Source organism: Malania oleifera, chromosome 10 (assembly GCF_029873635.1).
Source record: "Malania oleifera isolate guangnan ecotype guangnan chromosome 10, ASM2987363v1, whole genome shotgun sequence".
Taxonomy (NCBI): domain Eukaryota; kingdom Viridiplantae; phylum Streptophyta; class Magnoliopsida; order Santalales; family Ximeniaceae; genus Malania; species Malania oleifera.
Genome location: NC_080426.1, coordinates 4,115,091 through 4,126,530, shown reverse-complemented (window position 1 = coordinate 4,126,530; position 11,440 = coordinate 4,115,091).

Genomic DNA, 11,440 nt, shown 5'->3' with positions numbered 1-11,440 from the left:
GAGCATTGGTTGTGAGTAACTTTAATTAATTAAGTATTTATGGTAAAGTAGATTACTCCACCCGAGGGCTTGCTGAGGAAGGCAAGTATTTTGGTGATTATTTTTAGATACCAGAGTAGAGGGAAGCCACTTGTATGGGCAGGTGACCTTCCCTATTCTCGATGACTTTACCTAGATACATAACCCGAAGACTTACTGAGAAAGGCGAGTGACGTGGTGTTCGCACTAGAGCAGAGGGAATCCACTTGTATAGGCGGGTAGACTTCCCTATTCTCGGGAATTATCAATAAAAATAATTATGTATGTGGGCATGTGATTGGGTGACTGAGAAGTTGACAATGGTGTAGTTATGTATGCGTTATCTTGGCTGCTATTGGTGGTGAAATCTGATTGTATGAATATTTTAATTATATATTAAACACTTCAGTCACACACTGTTGTAAATTATTTCTTCCTTACTGAGAGGTGTCTCACCCCTTTGATTTATCAATCTTTTTAGGTCTTCCAGGTGATCGAGCTTAGAAAGCTCTAGGGCGGGGTAGTTTTGTGAGTAAATAAAAAGAACAAATATGTATAGTGTAAAAACCCAAAAAGATATATAAAAGATTAACAGATTGATTTCCAAAAAAAAATAATAATAATAAAATAATAAAAAAAATATTATTATTAATTAATTAATTAATTAATTAATTAATCAGATTTTAAAAGAAAAAAATAATTAATTAAAATTATTTTTATTTTATTAATAAAATATATTATTAATATTAATTAAATATATTATTATTATTATTATTATTATAACATTACCTGAAGCTTGAAGCTTCAGGTAAGTCTCAGAAAGTGCGCAGGCCCCCCCCCACAGCTTCTTCTTCATTCTTTTCTTTTCTTTTCTTTTCTTTTCTTTCTCTGTAACTCTCTGAACTCTCTCTCTCTCCTCACGTTCTCTCTCCCTCTTTCCTCGATTTCGTGACGGATCTTTGCCCGATCGAAAATTCGAAGATACCACTGGACTCTCCATTTGCTGCTGCCGTCATTTCTACCAAAGCGGATCGGTGATAGGAGCGGCGTAAGCGTATTCCCTGGGGTAAGCCATTTTCCCCTTTTTCTTTAATTTCTTACAAAATATAAGCCCAATTGAAGAACGGACGCCACCACGAGAATCTAGTGATGATTCTCTACAAGTCTAGTGGGATGGAATTCTCGTGGGGGTGTCGGGCCAAAACCCCAAATTTGGGGTGCGGCGATTATTAAGGGGCTTATTTTTAATTAATTAGCATAAATTTAGAAATGCTAAAATATTAAGCATCTGAGACTGAAATATGATTTCTGAAATTTAGGGCTCAGGTGAGCGCCGCGGGTGTAATTTTGGGACCCGCAGGCAAAATTTGGAAAATTAAGTAGGGATATTAAATAATAGTTTAAATATTAATTTGAGGTATATGGAGCCTAAGGAAGGCTAGATGAGTATTATTTTGGAGAAATAGATTAATTAATCTGGGGAAAATGTAAATTGCAGGAATTAAATTTTGGGCGCCAAGGGCGTGAAATTTTGGGTCCTAAGGAATTTCTCAATAGTCAGGTAAGGGAATAAACTAAAGCAGTAATTTTCCATACAAATTATTATTGATTATGAGTAAATTTATTTTCAGAAAAGCATATGTTATATTGTGTATTACAAATGAAATATACGATTGGGAAAATACTGCTATGATGGTTAAAATGTATATGTATGTATGAGATGTAAGAAATTCATGATTTTAGAATATGAAGTATGACTTTTAACAGCATATGTGTGGCATGAATATTATTTTGTGTGAAATGTATTATGATGTGAAAGATTTTACGAACAAAGCATGATTTCAGGTATTATGAAAATATGAGTTATATTGTGATGGTTTTGACGATTATGTGATAAATGTTGTATTTTCAGTATATATATACCTGAAACGATTTTGGCGCGAGGCCATATATTTATGTTATCGGCACGAGACCGTATCTATGTTTTCGGCGCGAGGCCATATTTACTATGATTTTGGCGCGAGGCCATATGTATGATTTCGGCGCGAGGTCGTATCTATGTTTTTGGCACGAGGCCATAATGATGTTACGTATGATCATGTATTAGATGTTTTCACAACCAGGATGTTAGTTTAGTTCAGACCAGGAGCTCGGTACCGTAGCTATGGGTTCATTTTGGCACGGGGCCTTATTAGTGCTACCGTCCCACGAGGGGATGGGAGATGGATAGTCGATGTGGCTTTCAGTAGAGTGTGGACGTCCACCTGGCAGTCCGGACCAGGGTGTGGCGGGCTCATCGTACTTACAGACATATTTGATTCGACAGTGGTCGGCCAGCCATTGTCGGGTCCCGCCTTCGGGCTGCACAACCCGTCATGGGGGGTAATACATGACACCAGCTAGCTAGTCATCCTGGGTTTGTTTTCAGTACTACAGTTATAACAGATGATTTTATGTATGATATGATTTGTTAACAGATGTGAAAATATATGTTTACCCAGTACGATATGATTATGTTTATAGAATTATGAAATGTACTGTATACGTACAAATGCATTAAATATTCATGTTGCCACACAGCTGTATTTAGTTTATTTTCCCTTACTGAGAAGTGTCTCACCCCCAAACTTAATTAATTTTTCAGGAGCTCCTGAGAGACTGGCGGGTCAGGGCCGCCGTTAAGCTAGTGAGATTACCCTGTGAGAAGGGTAAGATTTTGTAATAGCATCAAAGTTATTTTGTGTTTAACCCTAGAGACATTTGGATGTATGTGAGGATGTATAGAATGCTCTGGTATTATATTTTATGACTGGATGTTTGAGATTTTATGTGTACTGCTGCTAGGTTTTCCGCTGTGTATGACAGGTGTCCCCGCTACCCACGGGTTCGGGTTGACCATTTTATTTATTATGTGATATTTTATGTTAAGAAATTAAGGGACGTTACATTTGGTATCAGAGCCTAGGATACTAGATTCTGTAGACTCTAGAGTGCAGCAGTATTAATACCAGAGTATAGGATAAGGGAACTTGAGGTTTGGTTTTGTAGTCTAGATGCAGGACTTCCGTGGTGGTTTGTATGATTTTCCTGGGGTGACGATTTCAGGAAATTCATTGTAAACTATCGTCGGGTTGGGTATCTAGATTTCAGGATTGAACCTTGAATTAAGATCAAGAGTGACGAGTTAATTAGGAAAATATACCATATGAGCTCAGTGATATGTATAGAGAATGAGGTTTTGAGTTAAGTTATTTCTTCTTTCAGGATGGACCACGGTGGAAATAGTGCCCACGCCAGTGGGAGTGAGGGTGCTGGACCCTCAGGCGCTGCGGGTAGTGATTCAGATGCAGTCTTATGCAGCGTAACACAGCAGGTTATGGCAGAAATTGCCAGGAGTTCGAGAGAACAGGGTGGTCCGTCTGTAAGCCACGGTTGTACGATTGAGAAGTTCATAAAGATGAATCCTCCAACTTTCTCAGGAGGAACGGACCCCGCAGTTGCTGAGAATTGGGTGCAGGAGATGGAGAAAATATTTGCAGTACTGCAGTGTTCAGAGGAGCAGAAGGTGCTGTTTGCCACCTACAGACTGACTGAAGAGGCCGAGAGGTGGTGGTCAGCGATGAGAGTATTAGAGCAGCAGAGGACTATACCTGTAGAGATGACTTGGGAGCGATTTAGAGAGATATTCTTCAACAGGTATTTTCCAGCCTCTTCCAGGGAGGCTAAGATTACGGAGTTCCAGAATCTGAAGCAGGGACAGCTGTCAGTACAACAGTACGCGACGAGGTTCATCGAGCTATTTCGCTTCGCCCCGTACATTATTCTAGATGAGACGAAGAAGGTACGACAGTTTGAAAGAGGCTTGAGGAGAGAAATTTACAAGTAGGTATCGATATTGAAGTTGCAGGACTTCACCGAGTTGGTCGACCGAGCCACTATAGCAGAGATTGGTGAGCGATTGGAGGCTGAGGAGCAGAGGCAGAAGAAGAGATCCATACCTTCTGATTTCCAGCAGGGAGCTGACCGTGCCGCGTGGAAGAAAGGTGGCTATTATAGGGACCGGAGACAGAGGACAGGGAATCGCGGTTTCCAGGGTGCACAGCCATCTCCCACTTGCCCTTCTTGCGGGAAGAGACACCTGGGAGAGTGTCGTGCTGGGCGAGGTGTCTGCTACAGGTGCGGGGAGCCAGGACATATGATGAGGGAGTGTCCAACACAGATTGGTACTGTTCCTAGACCTGCACGAGGAGGTTACCAGGCACCACGAGGAGGCCAACAAAGGAATACGGCCCCAACCAGAGTTTTTGCTTTGACACCGGGCGATGCTGAGGCGGCAGGAGATGTGGTGACAGGTACTATTTCAATACTGTCATTTAAAGCTACTGTTTTGTTTGATTCTGGGGTGACGCATTCATTTATCGCCTGGGATTATGTTAAATTGTGTGGGTTTGAGCCTCAGCAGTTAGAAATTAGTTTGTCTGTTGCTACGCCAATTGGGACCGTAGGGGTATGTAGGAAGGTACTCAGGGACTGTCCAGTGGATATTCTAGGGAGGTATTTGTTAGCTAATCTGGTGATTTTAGACATGCATGGGTTTGAGGTAATCTTGGGCATGGATTGGCTAGCTGCCCACTATGCTAGCATTGATTGCCATCAGAGAGTGGTAGTGTTTAGACCTCCAGAGGGACAAGAGTACAGATTTGTGGGATCACGTGTGCGCACCCCACCTCAGTTATTATCTGCTATTCAGGCGTGTAGATTGCTATCAGAAGGTTGTCAGGGATATTTAGCCTATGTGAAGGCTGTATTAGAAAGGGAACTAAGGGTGGAGGATATCCCAGTGGTGAGAGATTTTCCTGATGTATTTCCAGAGGATTTGCCGGGACTAACTCCTGATCGTGGGGTAGAGTTCGTTATTGGTCTGGTTCCGAGGACAGCACCGATTTCGAAGGAGCCGTATAGAATGGCACCGGCAGAGCTGAAAGAATTGAAAGAGCAGTTGCAGGAGCTGTTAGATAAGGGGTTCATTCGGCCCAGTGTGTCACCCTGGGGAGCACCAGTTTTGTTTGTGAGGAAGAAGGATGGCTCGATGAGATTATGCATCGACTATCGAGAAATCAATAAAGTAACTATCAAGAATAAATACTCGCTCCCGCGTATTGATGATTTGTTTGACCAGTTACAAGGGAGACAGATCTTTTCGAAGATAGATTTACGCTCCGGGTATCATCAGGTGAAAGTCAGGGCCGAAGATGTTCTAAAGACGGCATTTAGAACACGGTATGGTCACTATGAATTTCTAGTTATGCCGTTTGGGTTGACGAATGCTCCTGCGGTGTTTATGGATCTTATGAATAAGGTTTTTCACCAGTACTTGGATCTGTTTGTGGTAGTATTTATTGATGATATATTGGTGTATTCGATGAGTCCAGAGGAGCATGAGGAGCATCTGAGTATAGTGTTGCAAGTATTGCGAGAGAAGAAGTTATATGCGAAGCTCAAGAAGTGTGAGTTTTGGCTGGAACAGGTTACCTTCCTTGGACATGTTATATCCAAGGGTGGTATTTCTGTTGATCCGAGTGAAATTGAGGCGGTGGTTGATTGGGTACAACCAAAGAACGTGCATGAGATTAGGAGTTTCCTGGGATTGGCTGGGTACTACCGCAGGTTTGTTGAGGGCTTTTCTCGATTGTCAGGCCCATTGACCAGATTGACCAGGAAAGGAGCAAAGTTTGAGTGGTCTGATGAATGTGAGCAGAGCTTCCAAGAGTTGAAGCAGCGACTCATCACTGCGCCTGTGTTGACGATTCCTTCAGGAGAAGAGGAGTTCGTAATTTACAGCGATGCGTCCCATAAGGGGCTCGGATGCGTGTTGATGCAGCAGGGGAGAGTGATAGCCTATGCCTCACGACAGTTGAAAGAATATGAGAAGAACTACCCTACCCACGATCTGGAGTTGGCGGCGGTTGTTTACGCGCTGAAGATTTGGAGGCACTATCTATATGGGGGTAGGTGTGAGATATTTACTGACCATAAGAGTTTAAAGTATTTCTTCACGCAGAAGGAATTGAATATGAGGCAGAGGAGATGGTTGGAGCTAATAAAAGATTACGACTGCACTATTAGCTACCATCCGGGAAAGGCTAATGTGGTTGCTGATGCTTTGAGTCGGAAATCAGTGGAATCATCTGTATCTGCAGTGGAGATTCAGCATCCGATTCAGATGGATCTGGAGAGGCTCGGTGTGGAGCTGGTAGAGGGTGATCACCAGGCGTTCATTGCTGACTTGGTTTTGCAGCCGACTCTACAGGAGGGGATTAAAGCAGCTCAGAGGAATGATGCAGAACTAGTAGAGCTTATGGGAAAGGTACAGGATGGTCAGGAATCAGAGTTCAGCATTTCAGATGATGGGGCCCTGAGGTTCCATACCAGGTTATGTGTTCCTGCCGATCCTGAGATCAAGAAAGTCATTTTGGAGGAAGCACATCGATCCCTATATACTGTACATCCGGGTAGCACTAAAATGTACAAGGATCTCCGAGAGTCCTTCTGGTGGAGCAACATGAAGAAGGAGATAGCTCAGTTTGTGGGTCAGTGTTTGACGTGCCAGCAAGTGAAGGTTGAGCATCAGAGACCGGCGGGATCGTTGCAGCCACTCCACATTCCTGAGTGGAAGTGGGAGCATATAGCGATGGATTTCGTCTCAGGATTACCGCCAGCGTTGCATGGACAGGACGCTATTTGGGTAGTGGTGGATCGATTGACAAAGACTGCCCACTTTTTGCTGATTAGAGTTAGCTACTCCATGGACAGATTGGCTGAGTTATACATCCAGGAGATAGTTAGACTCCACGGCGTTCCAGTGTCCATAGTTTCAGATAGAGACCCACGGTTTACATCTCGTTTTTGGAAGAGTCTGCAAGGGGCCATGGGTTCTCAGTTGTCGTTCAGCACAGCTTTTCATCCTCAGACAGATGGACAGACAGAGAGGACGATACAGATTTTGGAGGATATGCTGCGAGCATGTGTGCTGGATTTTGGAGGTCGTTGGATGCAGTATTTGCCATTAGTTGAGTTTGCGTATAACAACAGCTACCAGGCCAGCATTGGGATGGCACCATATGAGGCACTGTATGGCAGGAGGTGTCGATCCCCATTGTACTGGGATGAGGTTGGTGAGAGACAGGTATTGGGGCCAGAGCTGATACTACAGACTCAGGATAAAGTCAGACTCATTAGAGACAGGATTAGGACAGCGCAGAGCCGGCAGAAGAGTTATGCTGATACTCGTCGGCGAGAATTGGAGTTTGACACAGGGGATCACGTGTTCCTGAAGGTGGCACCGCTGAAGGGTGTTATGAGGTTCGGGAGGAAGGGTAAGCTGAGCCCTAGGTATATTGGACCATTCAAGATTATTGAGAGAGTGGGTCCAGTTGCCTATCGTTTGGCATTACCACCGGTCCTATTTAGGATCCATGACTTATTCCACGTTTCTATGGTGAGGAAATACGTCCCAGACCCCTCCCATGTGATTAGATATGAAGCACTGGAGTTGGGTGATACTTTAGCTTATGAGGAAGTGCCAGTGCAGATTCTTGATTGGAAGGAACAGGAACTACGCACAAAGAAGATTCCATTGGTAAAAGTTCTATGGCGCAACCATGCCATTGAGGAGGCTTCTTGGGAATTAGAGAATCAAATGCGCCAGAGATATCCGCACTTATTCGGTGGAGTGTAAAGCTGAGCCAGTCAAGTGAATGGAATGGTGTTGTAGTTTTTATTTGTATAGTGTAACGTGAGATGGATAGAGTTTTTAGTTTTGAAACGTGAATGGTTTTGAGAGAATTTTGAATAGTTGTAATATCTCAGAGCCCTCGTTGTAACCACGGTATTCCTCCGCCATAAGTGAGGGTAATCAATAAAAATTGAAAGTGTTTTCACTAAGGAAGGGAAACAGGGGAATGGCAAATTTCGAGGACGAAATTTTTATAAGGAGGGGAGAATGTAAAAACCCCAAAAAGATATATAAAAGATTAGCAGATTGATTTCCAAAAAAAATAATAATAATAAAATAATAAAAAAATATTATTAATAATTAATTAATTAATTAATTAATCAGATTTTAAAAGAAAAAAATAATTAATTAAAATTATTTTTATTTTATTAATAAAATATATTATTAATATTAATTAAATATATTATTATTATTATTATTATTATTATTATAACATTACCTGAAGCTTGAAGCTTCAGGTAAGTCTCAGAAAGTGCGCAGGCCCCCCCCCCCCACAGCTTCTTCTTCATTCTTTTCTTTTCTTTTCTTTTCTTTTCTTTCTCTGTAACTCTCTGAACTCTCACTCTCTCCTCACGTTCTCTCTCCCTCTTTCCTCGATTTCGTGACGGATTTTTGCCCGATCGAAAATCCGAAGATACCACTGGACTCCATTCGCTGCTGCCGTCATTTCTACCAAAGCGGATCGGTGATAGGAGCGGCGTAAGCGTATTCCCTGGGGTAAGCCATTTTCCCCTTTTTCTTTAATTTCTTGCAAAATATAAGCCCAATTGACGAACGGACGCCACCACGAGAATTTAGTGATGATTCTCTACAAGTCTAGTGGGATGGAATTCTCGTGAGGGTGTCGGGCCAAAACCCCAAATTTGGGGTGCAGCGATTATTAAGGGGCTTATTTTTAATTAATTATTATTAATTTAGAAATGCTAAAATATTAAGCATCTGAGACTGAAATATGATTTCTGAAATTTAGGGCTCAGGTGAGCGCCGCGGGTGTAATTTTGGGACCCGCAGACAAAATTTGGAAAATTAAGTAGGGATATTAAATAATAGTTTAAATATTAATTTGAGGTATATGGAGCCTAAGGAAGGCTAGATGAGTATTATTTTGGAGAAATAGATTAATTAATCTGGGGAAAATGTAAATTACAGGAATTAAATTTCGGGCGCCAAGGGCGTGAAATTTTGGGTCCTAAGGAATTTCTCAATAGTCAGGTAAGGGAATAAACTAAAGCAGTAATTTTCCATACAAATTATTATTGATTATGAGTAAATTTATTTTCAGAAAAGCATATGTTATATTGTGTATTACAAATGAAATATACGATTGGGAAAATACTGCTATGATGGTTAAAATGTATATGTATGTATGAGATGTAAGTAATTCATGATTTTAGAATATGAAGTATGACTTTTAACAGCATATGTGTGGCATGAATATTATTTTGTGTGAAATGTATTATGATGTGAAAGATTTTACGAACAAAGCATGATTTCAGGTATTATGAAAATATGAGTTATATTGTGATGGTTTTGACGATTATGTGATAAATGTTGTATTTTCAGTATATATATACCTGAAACGATTTTGGCGCGAGGCCATATATTTATGTTATCGGCACGAGACCGTATCTATGTTTTCAGCGCGAGGCCATATTTACTATGATTTTGGCGCGAGGCCATATGTATGATTTCGGCGCGAGGCCGTATCTATGTTTTCGGCACGAGGCCATAATGATGTTACGTATGATCATGTATTAGATGTTTTCACAACCAGGATGTTAGTTTAGTTCAGACCAGGAGCTCGGTACCGTAGCTATGGGTTCATTTTGGCACGGGGCCTTATTAGTGCTACCGTCCCACGAGGGGATGGGAGATGGATAGTCGATGTGGCTTTCAGTAGAGTGTGGACGTCCACCTGGCAGTCCGGACCAGGGTGTGGCGGGCTCATCGTACTTACAGACATATTTGATTCGGCAGTGGTCGGCCAGCCATTGTCGGGTCCCGCCTTCGGGTTGCACAACCCGTCATGGGGGGTAATACATGACACCAGCTAGCTAGTCATCCTGGGTTTGTTTTCAGTACTACAGTTATAACAGATGATTTTATGTATGATATGATTTGTTAACAGATGTGAAAATATATGTTTACCCAGTACGATATGATTATGTTTATAGAATTATGAAATGTACTGTATACGTACAAATGCATTAAATATTCATGTTGCCACACAGCTGCATTTAGTTTATTTTCCCTTACTGAGAAGTGTCTCACCCCCAAACTTAATTAATTTTTCAGGAGCTCCTGAGAGACTGGCGGGTCAGGGCCGCCGTTAAGCTAGTGAGATTACCCTGTGAGAAGGGTAAGATTTTGTAATAGCATCAAAGTTATTTTGTGTTTGACCCTAGAGACATTTGGATGTATGTGAGGATGTATAGAATGCTCTGGTATTATATTTTATGACTGGATGTTTGAGATTTTATGTGTACTGCTGCTAGGTTTTCCGCTGTGTATGACAGGTGTCCCCGCTACCCACGGGTTCGGGTTGACCATTTTATTTATTATGTGATATTTTATGTTAAGAAATTGAGGGACGTTACATATAGTTTATGTTTAATTATTCTGGTCACGTAATATGGAGAATGTGGCTGTACTTTTTGGGTATGCTTATGTAATTATAGAACTCTAGTATTATGTTTGAGGTTGTTTAATTTAATTCCATTGCGTGAATGGTATCAGAAATGCGTGTTTGGTCTCTTAATACTCCGAGCCCCACGTGGCAAGTCTGGGGTGTTACAATTGATGTGAGAGCATAACGGTCTTGCAAACTTTAGGAGGATTAGTACCATAGTATAGGTTTGAGATGAATAAGGGTACAAATGGGTAGATTAGGGTGTTGAGAGAAGTTTGAGTTTTTTTCATAACTTGGAGGCAGAAATCCCTTGACGAACTTCCGTGATTTCCTAAATCAGTTGACGGTTTCTGAAAACCACGGTAAATCCATCGACGATGATGTTTCCAAGCGAAGAAACTGAAATTTGGAATTTGAATTTGAAGGTTAATATTTTTGCCGATAATTGGATGTTGAATATTTAATTAAGGATTTGGATATTAAATTGGTTTCATGTTTTATGATCATGTCAGGTATATTAAGATGTGGAGATTCTAAATTGCCTCTGTTGTATATTTATATTCAGGGATGGATCCCAGAGGCAAAGGCATAGATGAAGGAGCAAGAAGTGAGTTGGGAGCTTCCAGCGGGGATGAAATTGACACATCTCGTTTGTTGCGAGGAATAACTCGTCAGGTTAGGGAAGAGATGAGACGGGATTTTGGGGAATCAAGCTACCATTGATCAATTCACCCGTCTGAAACCCTCATCTTTTGAGGGTGGCACTAACCCAATTAAGGCTGAGATGGGGGTGCAAGAAATGGAAAAGATACTGGCAATGTTGAATTGCACGGAGGAGCAGAAGGTTCTTTTCGCTACCTTCAAACTGGTTAGAAAAGCTGAACGGTGGTGGCACACAATGAAGCTATTGGAGGAACAGTGAGCAGTGCCTATAGCGGCTTCACATGCAAACCCTCTTTCTCTCTCTAAAATCTATTTCTCTGACTTCTCTCTATAAT